At 40.3% G+C, this 12,339-nt stretch overlaps 1 protein-coding gene across 5 annotated transcripts in view; it reads right to left on the bottom strand.

Annotated features, from left to right (window-relative positions):
- Positions 1 to 12,339, bottom strand: part of Adgrb3 (adhesion G protein-coupled receptor B3) — a 697,560-nt gene that overhangs the window by 351,387 nt on the left and 333,834 nt on the right. The window lies entirely within an intron of this gene.

The raw sequence follows: 12,339 nt of genomic DNA on the forward strand, positions 1-12,339 counted from the left end.
TTCTGCCTCTGAAGTCCATTTTATGCTATCCTTCCCCATGCTCTCCACCACCAAGGCCCATCAAACTTCTTCATGCATCCAAATGCCTCTCAGTCCTGTTTAGCATGACTCTCCCTATGTAAATGGGATCTGCATGCATTCATTTTACCACACTCAGCTGTGTAGTCTTCCTTTGAAGTACATCACAATCTGTGCTCAGGATTTATTTCTGTGATGACTGGTTTAGGATACTTTTCTGTACCAGACTACAATCTACTTGGGATTATTTCTATTTTTTGTTTATTCTTATGCTTCCAGCTTAAGAGCCAGCAAAATGTAAAGACCCTAATATTTAAACTTGATTCACTGCAGACCTACAATGTATGAGGCATGGGACTACTTATTGAAGGGTTTAAAAACAACAATGGTCTCCACCTAATGTGCGGCCTCCTTTCCAACTCAACATCCTCCTCTGCTACTGATTTCTCTAATCACAGTGTCCTCAATTCCTCCAGGGAATGTAGTTTGATACTTAATTTTTCAGACAAGAAAACTGATTATGATGAGTAAAGATGGGATTCAACTCTTCATATTTTAAATAGACCTCTGAAGTCTCTAGGTCACCTTTGAGCACAGATATGCACTTTTGAGAAGTGATAGATCCTAATTAATGGAGAAGCAGCAGCTGTGGGTGTTCAGAGCTGGTCTTTAGATTTAGATGCAGTAACAACCAAAAAGGAGGGTCCTCTTCTTCCATAAGGAGACCCTCTTTTTTGCCACACAAGGAGGTTTCCCTATGCCTCACTGCCCCTGGCCTGGCCCTTGCAGAATGCATCTGTCTGGTATTATATGAGGTAGGATCCAAATATGGGGTGAATGTTTAAATTTAAAAAAAATATTACCGTAACAGACACATTACTATTACTCCCCTTTGAAATGCTCATTGCCTCATTGAACACACTCATCCCATTGCCCTTTCCACTTCCTGAAGCAATTTTGGAAATCCTCTTTCATGACTGCTTTTAGATGCAATGTTCTTTCTGCCTTGACATCCTGAACGGACTCAAAATGTTTACCTTTTATGGTCATTTTTGACATTGGGGAGGAGCCAGAAGTTGCATGATTTGGTGAACTGGGTAGAATAGGACACACTGTAATGTATTTATTTGACAGAAACTTCCATAAACATTTTATCATTGAGTGGTAAACATATGGTGAATGCCGAAATTTAAAAAAATATATTGCAGTAAAAGACACATTGCCTTTAATCCCCCTTATTAAAAATTCTCCTCACATCAAACACATAAATAATTATCTCAGAATTCTGTGCAATGTGTCTTTTACTGTAATAAGTTTTTCTTTAATTGAAACATTCACTGTATCTTTCAATCACTCCTACTAAGTGCCATTTTCTTCAGCAAAAGAATGGAGAAGGTGAGTTATACAAATATAACCCAGAGAGCACAGTGAAGGGATCTTTGGGAAGGAGGAAGACTGGAGACAGAACATCATCAGAAAAGCTTTCTCAAGGGGTCAAATTAGCAATGAGGCCTACAGGAGAGAAACAGAAAGGTGGGGAAAGTTGTGGAATATACTTAAAGAGCAGAAGTGTGTTTGGTTGCTTTAAAAGTATTTATTTAACAGCTTCTCTGCTGCCCTAAGTTCTGGGCATAGTAAGAGTGGGCAGCAGATAGCTGTGCCCTGGATTCATGGAACTCACACTCTAGTGGAGGAAAAGGGAAGTGAGTGAATATATATACAAAGAAGATTTCAGGGCTGAGAGTGTAGCTCATGGGTAGAGTACTTGCCCAGCCTGTGGGAGGCCCTGGGTTGGAGCCCCGGCATCAAACAAACAACCAGATAATAATTGTAATGCTTTGAATATGTTCTATCCAAAATTTAGATGTTGACAATAGGATGGTGTCTTCATCAGATGGTTGGGCAATGAGCGCTCCTCCCTTGTAAAAGGGAGCTAGGTCTCCATAACAGATGCCTCCTGCGGGGCAGGGCTAGCTTGACCTTGTGCTTCAGGCCCTGTGAGGGCGCTGCATTTCTGCTCTCCAGTAATGCCCTAAAAAGGTGCCCTTAGAAGCAAAGAGCAGCCTCACTAGACAGAAAGCTGAGCCTGAAGGCTCTAGATCTAGGACTCAGCCTCCAGAAGTAGCAGAGAATAAATTTCTTTTCCTTATAATTTTTCATTTGTAGTATTTTGTTATAATAACACAGACTCTCACGTTGGAGGGGTGTGAGGGTGCAGGAAGACCTGAGGAAGACAATTCTGGGGAAAAAAACAGAAATAGAAAGTACAAATTCCCTGGGCAAAGGTCAGTCTAGACAAGTGTGAGAAGCAGAAAGAATGAAAATGGAGCTGGAATGGGGGTTGGATGGGATAGAAGGGAGAGTGTTCAGAAGATAGACAGTGATCAGATGAAGCAAGCCCTTGGTCCCAGTGGTTAGATGACAAGCTGAGTAATAAATGAAAATCTAACTTTCACTGCTGAGGGGGGAAAACAGGGCAGGACAGGCTGAGTGGGAACAGGTAGGTCAGATGGTAGCTTTTGTGATGGTGTTTGGTGTGGGGAAAGAACACTCGGAAACAGTCTGCACCGGGGGAGAGGGCAGAACCAAGGTCTATCTTGGACCCCCAGTTCAATTCCTGCGGGCAGTGGTGCAGAGGCCCCCCGAGTCCCACACAGAAGAAGAAAGGCTACGCTTTGCCTGAGCAAGTTGTGTGTGAGGAGCTACAACAGCACGGAGGGGAGAGGACAGCAGACAGATTCCACTGCAGGGCTCAAGGTCAAAAGACAAAAATCCTTGTTAGAAACCAGAGCTTTTTGTGATAGAATCATAAGACAGCTGGGAATTGAGCTGAATAAAATGAACTCAGTTAATACACTGGAGACAGACTCAAAAGGGAAAGAAATAAGTGAGGGAAATGAGGAGGGAGGAAGAGACAGGTGACAGAATAAAGTAAATGTGGAAATTGTTGCTGCCCCGGCAAGGTTAATTTAGAGACAGACAGACCATTCTTTCAGCAAGGTAAAACTTCAAAGCCAGTTGGGAGTTGATGCACTTGGCTGATGTCCATGCCTGAAACCACGAACACACTCATGTTCCCTATTACAGCACAGAGTTCAGATTCCCCAGGACTACATCTTAGTCTCTGCTCAAGGATGTGCACAGAAATGAAATTGAGTATAAGTAACATTATTGTACAAATTACTTTGTTTTTCTAATGTATTTCTTTAAAAAAAACTAAACAATCCTTCAATGGTACAAAAATTTTTTAACAGATGAATAGATAGGCAAAATGACTTCCAATAAATCAGAACAAAGTGTCATAATACTATGAGTTAAAAGATTTTATACGGCATGACTACCCAATACACATCTGCAGGCCCCTGGCAATTTGAAGCTATCAAGAGTTCAGAAAGGCAGGAGGTTACCATTCACGATTCTCCAAGAGGCTTCAGGGCAAAAATATATACAGCATATAACTAAGAAACAAGAAAGTGAGCCACTGGAATACTAGGAGATGCCAGGCAGGGGCTCAACCCAAGACCTGGGGTGTCAAGGTCAGTAGGATGTGTGGTCAGAGGGCTCCTGCCCTCAGGCCCGGCTGTCCCAGCTTGATCAGTGAAGTCTGCAGACTCACACAGCTGCGAAAGCAGATTGCTGGAGTGAGTGTCTCTTAATATGCACTAGAGGAGGGGGAAATAACAGTTGATAATAACACCTTTCTTCTCCTTTTAGACACAACTTCACAGAAGCTCTGAGTCATTCTGAAAAGTGTGTAAGAACACTTCTCCAGGAACCTCGGGCTGTCTCTCACCCTCATCTCCTCGCTTTGCCATGGTGTAGGACAGTGACCTGTGGACAATCAAGTAGCTCAGAGTTTCTACAGTAAATTGAGGATCAGGAACTCTGTAAGAGGTAGCAGGGTTAGTCAGGCTTCAGGATGCACTGGAAGGGTAAGGGCTAAGTGAAAGAAGAAGCCATCCAGCTTCTCTGGGGCACCAACTTGGTCCTGTTCTCCAGTGCTCATGGAAAAACTAATGGTAATAAACTAGTTACACAAATATGGTTAGATTTCCTATAGGATTATAGTCAGTCAGCTTGGTAGAGCAGCCAGTGTTATAAAAGTACCATAACTCCGTGGAAACCATCACCAAATCCAGACAGGGGGTGATTCTAATACCAGGAATGGTGTAAAGACCAGCCTCTCAAGTTGGGGCACACCTGGCTGGTGCTCCTGAGGGCCCACATGAGAGACACTGGCGCACAGCACAGGGTGGCCCTGGATCCCTGAGGCAGCAGCCACAGGAGCCCTGACTTGGGAGAGGACACCTATCACATAGCATTTTGGTGAAGGGAAATTCTCACTGGTCTTCAGGATTCCCTGTTATGGGCTGAATTCTCCCATTCCCAATCTGCACGTTGAGCTTCTACCATGAAGTACTTTATTTGGAGACAGGACCATTAAATAGGAAATTAAGTTAAAAGAAGGTATTAGGGTGGACCACCATCCAATCTGACTGGTGATGTTTACAAGAGGAGATAATAACACAGAGAGACACAGGGAGGCCTGTGTGCTGTACGTAGGAAGATATCGTGGAGACAACCAGGGAAGGTTGCCAACTGCAAACAAAAGAGACAGGGAAAACCAAATCTGCTGGTAACTTGGTCTTCAACCTCTAGCCTCCCAAACTGAGAGATCGACTCTGTCACTTAAGCCACCTAGTCTGTGGTATTTTCTAGTTAGCCCTAGCACACTAATACATTCTCCAATCATTTTTTTCTATTAAGTGCACATTAGTTATGCAGAATAATGGATTTCCTGTTGGAAGATTCACGGATGCACCTAACATACTTTGATCATGTTCACTCTCCCACTACCCCATTTTGTCCTTTTCACTCAATAATAATTTTTAAAAGTAAAAAAAAATTGATAACAAATGAAATCATGATATAAAATCACCTGTGCATTTTCACAATGCAAATTTCATTATTTTCTTAACACTGAGGGGAATAATGGGAGGAGATTCTGAAAGGATAAAATTACCTATTACAAGTTTCATTGTGTTTTTTAACTCACCCTAACTTATTCACTTGTATTACGTGGCATTTGCTCAATGCCAGATTGCACTATAAGTATTTCCAAACCTTCCTTTTCTTGCCTTGTTTTGATGTACACACCTGGCTCTTTCCCTCAGAGCTGCTAGTTCCTCCCAGCAGCAACCATCTTGGAAATTTTGTTCATAGCAGGATTCAGTTATCTTGTGAAGCAAAATGTGGCCTCATACTTCAATCAAAGGAAGTTATTCAGTGTTCAATTTCTTATTTTCATATTCTAGTAAAGGCAGAATTTAAATACTGTTTAGAAAAAGATGCTGGCTATGCAAGACTGCCCACCACAGAGAGAGAAGAGGGAATCTTCACCAGCCATCGAGCCCTGGACATAGCAGCAGTTGAAGACTCAAGGGACTGTGAGATTAAATGCTTCTTCTCTGTTCCCACTCTGCCCTGACACATTTTCTGCTCTTCTTTTCCATTAAGAAATGAGGCAAAAGCAGTGCTTAGATTTCCTCAGGTGGACCATGGGAAACCCCCAACCTTCGTTGCTTGGCACAAGAGGTCCACATGCCCATCTGCATTGGCACCAGCCAGCTGCAGTCCAGAGACTTTGAGTTTATGCTCCACTGGGAGGTCATCTTGCTGGACAGTAAGACAGCTGCCTTTCTTATCACTGCTCTGAGCAAGGTGCTGAGCAAGTGTTCCCGAGCTAACTTAACCTCCACATCAACTCCACCAGACAGGTACCATTGTCTCAAATATGAAAGATAACACTGGTCTAGGGTCCCAGCACTATGTCCTGAAGTTCAAGATTTTGTCCACCGAGGAAGCATTCTTAATCACTGTACTCTCCTTCCTCTCCCATCTCCCCTATAAATGGTTGAGAAAACGGTTGACCATTAGGGTTGCATAAGGTTCTATGAACACAGGATCTCGTAGCATCAGGTCATCTCTTGAGTGCTGTAACTGTACTAAAATTTCAGCTGGAAGAGCCTTTACCAGACCTTATTAAGTTAAAATGAGATGGCTTCCAGAGTTGAAACTTCTCATGCCTTACATGATATATTATATTATCATGTTAATAGTTGCTTCCACGTATTCAGCTCACTCTTTCAGACACAAAAGGTGAAAGTGTCTGGCACTGCAACCACAGGAGAAATGACACTGCAGGGTCTCTGAGGGGGACCCCAGCATCGATGGTCAGCTGAGAATGATCAGGTGTCTTAAGAGAAAAGACGCCCAACTTCACTAAAATCACCACCTCTATGTTCACCTTAACTCAATCCCCTAACTATAATATTTATTTAGACTTTAGTCTGCATTTAAGGAAGGAGATGGAAAAATGACATTTGAGCTTCCTATTTCATCTCAACCATAGAGAAAGAATTTCCCAAACCTGAGGAATATGTCAAATAAATAAATGGTTTTCTGACTTTGAGTAATGACCGATATGAAGATCATGATCAATTTTTCTTAATGAAATAGAAAATTCTAGAATGTATGGCAAGTAAGGTTAATAGTAAGGTAAATATTATTTTGAAAAACTGTGGTTTTCAATTATATATTGGTGTAATTTGTGTCTTACAGTAGGATACAGTAAAAAAAATATCCAGAAATTACTCAGTGAGATGAATGAAAGAGTTATGGAGGAAGAGACAGATACCTGAGAAGAGCTTGGTCCTTGCATTCAAACGAATTTGAGGGGGGGCAGCAAACAGTTTCTTTTGGTCTCTCTGTGTTGGTGTTCTCTATTTCCTCTCTTCATTCCCCAAGTAGAAACTGTCTCAAGGGCTTACTTTTCATTTCATCAAGAAACCTTGCTTCCCTGTTTTCTGACTCACTGCCCCCAAGACATGCCCCTTTCTTTCTTTTCTTTTTTCTTTCTTTCTTTCTCTTTCTTTCTTTCTTTCTTCCTTCCTTCTGTTCTTTCTTTCTTTCTTTCTTCCTTCCTTCTTTCTTTCTTTCTTTCTTTCTTTCTTTCTTTCTTTCTTTCTTTCTTTCTTTCTTTCTTTCTTTCTTTCTCTTTCTTCTCTCTCTCTCTCTCTCTCTCTCTCTCTCTCTCTCTCTCTCTCTCATATCTCATCACCACCACAGTAAGGATCTCCACAGGCTTATCCCCTTCCCTCAGCTATTCTTTCTCTGCCTAATCCATGTGGCTCACTTCTACCGACCATCTTTTATAATTAGTAACTTTGTTTACAGAGACTGGAGTCTGGACCCTTCTCCTTGGCTTTCCCCCTCCTGTCTTCAGCATCTGCCCTTCCAGCGGATCTCCCTTTCTCACCATCTGGGGTCTGGGAATGTGCCATCCTCCTATGACTTCCAGGCTTTTGATTGTCCACTTGGACTATTGATTGTTTCAGTATCTATCTTGCTTCTTGAATTCTACCTCAAGGCCCATGGATTCTTTACCTTCTGCTGCACTTCAGAACTTTATAGTGTGAGAATTCCTAGAAGAGGGACACAATGTATTTACATCTCTCTTCCTCATTACTGTAATCTAGCTTCATTCACAAATGATATTTTCTTCAGTGATATTTTAAGTAGCTTTAGAATAAAGCCAATGTTCATGTCAAAAATTACAGTACTAGCAATACAGGCCTTATTGCATACCTACTATATGTGAGGTCGCTGACATATATTATTGAACATGGATCATCACATATTATTTATGAGCTTCAGAACAACCCTGCACAATAGAGCCAATCTTCATTATTCATAGATTCTATATCTTTGAATTCGCCAGTTGCTAAAATTTGTTTGACACCTTCAAATCAGAGCTCACAACTGACATGGCAAGGGCAGAGTGGTGGGGCACTAGAGTCGCTCAGTGTGCACACATCCAGCTCAGCGCTCATATGGTGACACTCCATCTTCTCGTTTCAGCGCTCAGCCTAGCCTCAAGTGCCCTTTTCAGGGTTACATACGCTTTGTTGGGTATGAGCTACTGGGACTGGTGTGGGTTGTCAATTAAATCTTAGTGTATTAATAACATGCATTAAATTAGGTATCTTTTAACAGGAGCACATGTAAGACAAGGTCATTTTGATCAATTAGTGAAAACACTGGGATTAGGTTCTCCTAGAAACCTAATCCTGCATTTCCCCTTGGAGCAGCAAATGATTATTCATTCAGTGTTTATTATAGTTTTACAGAATATAACTACCATGATACAGCTGTACTATTATCATTTTATTTCTTTTATAGAAATGAAGAGCAGAGAAAATTAAGCAATGCGTTTGAAGATATCAAGACAGCTACTGGACAGGCTGGAATTTCCACTCCCATGGGTTCACCCAACTTTGTTAAGTCCTATAGTTCCTGATGTAGGTGATGTCATCTCAACCCTCTGGACAGAATGAGACTTCATATGAACTTTTCAGTGGTTTTAAACAAAAATAAATGGATAAGTTTTTCTTTCTCCTTCTATCTCTGAATTATATGTTCAAGGCACTGATTTGTGAGACCATGTGAATTCCTCAATTGTAACTTTATTATCTATATTCATTCAATCTTTATTTCAACAAGTATTTGTCCATTATGCTTCACATGTCAAGACAAATCCTATGGATATAATCACGTCTTGATAAGCTTATAGTTCACTGTTCAGGGCAAATCTAGAAATAATAGTTAAAATGTTACGTGTGAATACTAGAGTAAGGTTGTGTACAAGGCTTTAAAAGGCCATTGGAGTAGGCAAAATTCTAGTTCTGCCTAAGATTGGTGAGACTTTTGAGAAAACATTACCTTTTATCCTGATCTTGAAAGAACATATGTCAATTTGGAAGAGGAAAGATATGCCACATAGAGAACTAATACGTATTCTAGAAAGTATGACAATGCCCAAAGACTTGGAAAAGAATATCCCTGAGGGAAAGAGACTTTCTGGCCTATGTGTTACAAAAAAATAAAAGTATGACAGCGCCTTATCATCCTAAGACAGACAAGCATAATTTTGTCTTCATTTCTAACATCTTACACATTAGAATGGGTCTTTAAAATAAAAGGCAGGTTAGCATCCATTATCTACAGCATATATTACAGAGGCTATCTTTCCTCCAGTGAGAGTGTTTGGCCCCTTTGTCAAAGATAAGTTAGCTGAATATTTTGGAATTGATTCTCCATCTTCTATTCTGTTCCACTGATCATCAAATCAATTTTTTGCCAATAACATGATGTTTTTTATTTATGTTCTCTTTCATCTACATATCAAATCAAGCTTTAATGAATCCAGGATTACTAGCCATTTTAATGAAATGCCCTGCCATATAACCACATTTAAAAGAATTACTTTATACAGTTTTAAAGTTTTATACAGTTTAAAGTTTTATATTACAGTTATAAAGGATTGTTTTTATACAGTTTTAACCTTTCATTTTTGGCTTATTATTTTCCACTGAGGGAGCACTGGATTTGAACAGCTTAATTGATTTGAGTATTAGTTTTGTCATTAATTCAACAAATATTTGCTGAACACCTTCTCTAGACAAAAATCTGCCAAGTCTTATCTGGGATGTGGACCAGAAAATTTCATTTTTTCCAAAGATTTTCCAAGGAATGCTAACAATAAAAGATACATGGAGATGCTAGGATGAAAGCGTGGTTGGAACTCAGAGACCAGAAGTCCCAGGAGATCACCTTGGGAGGGTGAGACCGCACAGCTTGCAAACACAGGCAGGGGAAGCAGAGACTCAGACCCAGGAACATGCGGTGTGTTTGAGATACAGGAAGGAGTTAAGTTGACCCAAGTGTAGGCGACCTACATACCATACAGTGTACCAGCAACCAAGATAAGGGCGCTGGCTCTTCAGTTAGGAATTCCTGAAGCTCCACTGAAGGTTTCTCACTGAGGAGGGACAGTCAACACTGTTCGAGGGCAATGTCCAGGGCTGCGATACACAGCACGGATAGGAAAGTAGGTTAACAAGTGAGGGAGGGTCAAAGTGAAGAGTCCACGGGAAATATGACAATATGAGACTAGGTGAAGAGCAATGAATACTACAAAGAAAAGCAAGAAATGCCAGAAAACTTAGGAGTCGACGTGAGTGAGTTCAGTTTACATCCTATGAAGCCTAAAGTGCCAGCCAATCAGAGGCGCACAGAGCCCTCAACAGATGGCAAACTGGAGTCTGCGTGTAGTGCAGGCTCTGCACAATGTGAGCCTGCCCCAGAGCTTATAACCAGGAAAAAAGACAATAAAGAAAGCAAAGGCTTTGTACAAAACAATGGCAAGTAGAATAAAAGGGGCACAAAGTTCTACATTTATAGATGGAACGGTGGATGTGGTGGTCTGACTTCTAGAATCACTAACTAGAGCTGATCTAGGAATTTGACGGGCTGAGGTGAAACAAGAACAAATTCCAGAGGGGAGGATTCTCAGGATGGGAGAAATGACGCCCTCCAGGCAGAGGCAGCTCTCCTTCACAAGGGAGTGAGGTGGACACCAGTGTGCTTGGGATGTGTGTATGTGGAGGCCTGAAACCAGAACAGTCTGGATACAAGGAACCTATTTCTGACTATGCCAAAAACCACAACAAAATGATCGCCAAATCACACTCAGTCAGACCCACTATGTCTATGACAAGCCACTGTTTGAATTTATTGTTTACTGAATCAAAGTACTTTAATGAGTAGCTCAATCATCAAAATATTTTTTCCATGTAACCTGGTAATCTCAGTTTCTTATAATTTAGTATGTAAAGTCTTTTTTTTTTTGGTACCGGGGATCGAACTTGGGTCCTTGCAGCTGTGCAGCAGGAGGCAAAACCACTGAGCTAAATCCCCGGCCCTAGTGTGTAAAGTCTTAAAGCCTTATACTCTTGAGAGTTGGGTGTTTTTCGATGTAGGATTCTGTCTGATATTTCATCTGTGAACAGTGTCTTGTTTTTTAATTTCAACTTATATTTGTATCAAGGTCTTAAACGTTATTTTTAAATGTCAGTGCTAACAGAAATATCTCAGAATTGCAAGTGAAAGCTATACATGGTTTATTTCATCTACTTTTTCAAATTATAAAACTGTTCCATTCTTTGTACGAAGTATACTATTCTTGAAATTATCAAATAATGTAAATCTTTCACCCCGCACTCCTCCAATGTATTTTAAACAAAATTTACAAAAAATTTATATTTAGAAGGCCCAAGGATTTAGCTCAGTGGTGGTGTGCCTGTCTTGCAAGTGCAAGGTTCTGAGTTCAATCCGTGGGACCAGAAGAAAAGAAAAAAATTTATATTAAGTAGCACACGTTTGGAGTACACACTGTTTACATTCCTTGTGAGGAACTGGTGCAAGTACATAATACAACTTCATTTCTTTTCCCCTTTCCTCCCAATATCTTTTTACAACTAGAACTTAAGCATTGGCCACTTATTTCTCTATGGTACATAGAAGGAATATATGTAAGTAATATATGTGACGCTTTCCAAATTAGGGCATCCACATTATTTATAAATAACTCCATGATTCCAAAAAACCTTATTTTCTTTCTCCTTAGTTAACTGAAACCAAAACCAAAACAAAATAAAACCAAACTAATACACTTCCACATTTTCCAAGTGAAATGCAAACCAAATTGCAAAATGAAGTGTAGGCAAAAAGAAAATTACCTGAACTGGGAGTTTTGCCAAACCTGTATTTTAACAAACTTCATACAGGGATACAGCAAAAAATAATATGCTAGAAATGGACAGATCAACTTAGCATCTTTGGTAGAAATATATTTTAGAATAAAGTACAAAAAGAGTTGCTCTGAAAAGCAAACTGGGGTTACATTAAATACACCTTGCCATTCAACAAGGTTGTTTTAAGGGTAAAGGAACACTAAGCCTCGATGAGGACTTAGACTATATTTATGGAAATAAATGCTGGTGCTCTGAAAGTCTTCCATGACAAGAAAAAAACATTTATTTTCCTATCTAGAATAATTTTGCCTTTATCTTATATTTCTAGGCAATGGTTCCACAAAATTAAATACGGTTCTCTCCCTTCTAATAGCAAATTCCCAAAACAACCCTAAACTATATCTTCTTTGCATGTGATAGTTAATGTGCTTTCATTATGCTTTATGGACTTTTAATAGTCTCCTCTGGCAAGATGGTGATATTAAATGTGGAAATAAAATATCTGATACCACCTTGAATTCTGTATAATGCCTTTTACTTAAGGGCTCGAAGCACTTCACACACACATCCTCTTTCAGTATCTCCTCCAGGTGTAATATGTGCATTTTAGGGTTGAGGACATGGAGGTGCAAAATGTAGAGGGAGGCAGGTCACTCCCAGAGTGCAC

This window comes from Heterocephalus glaber, unplaced genomic scaffold (assembly GCF_053883595.1).
Source record: "Heterocephalus glaber isolate CG9 unplaced genomic scaffold, H.glaber_assembly_v1.0 deba00000594, whole genome shotgun sequence".
Classification (NCBI taxonomy): Eukaryota; Metazoa; Chordata; class Mammalia; order Rodentia; family Bathyergidae; genus Heterocephalus; species Heterocephalus glaber.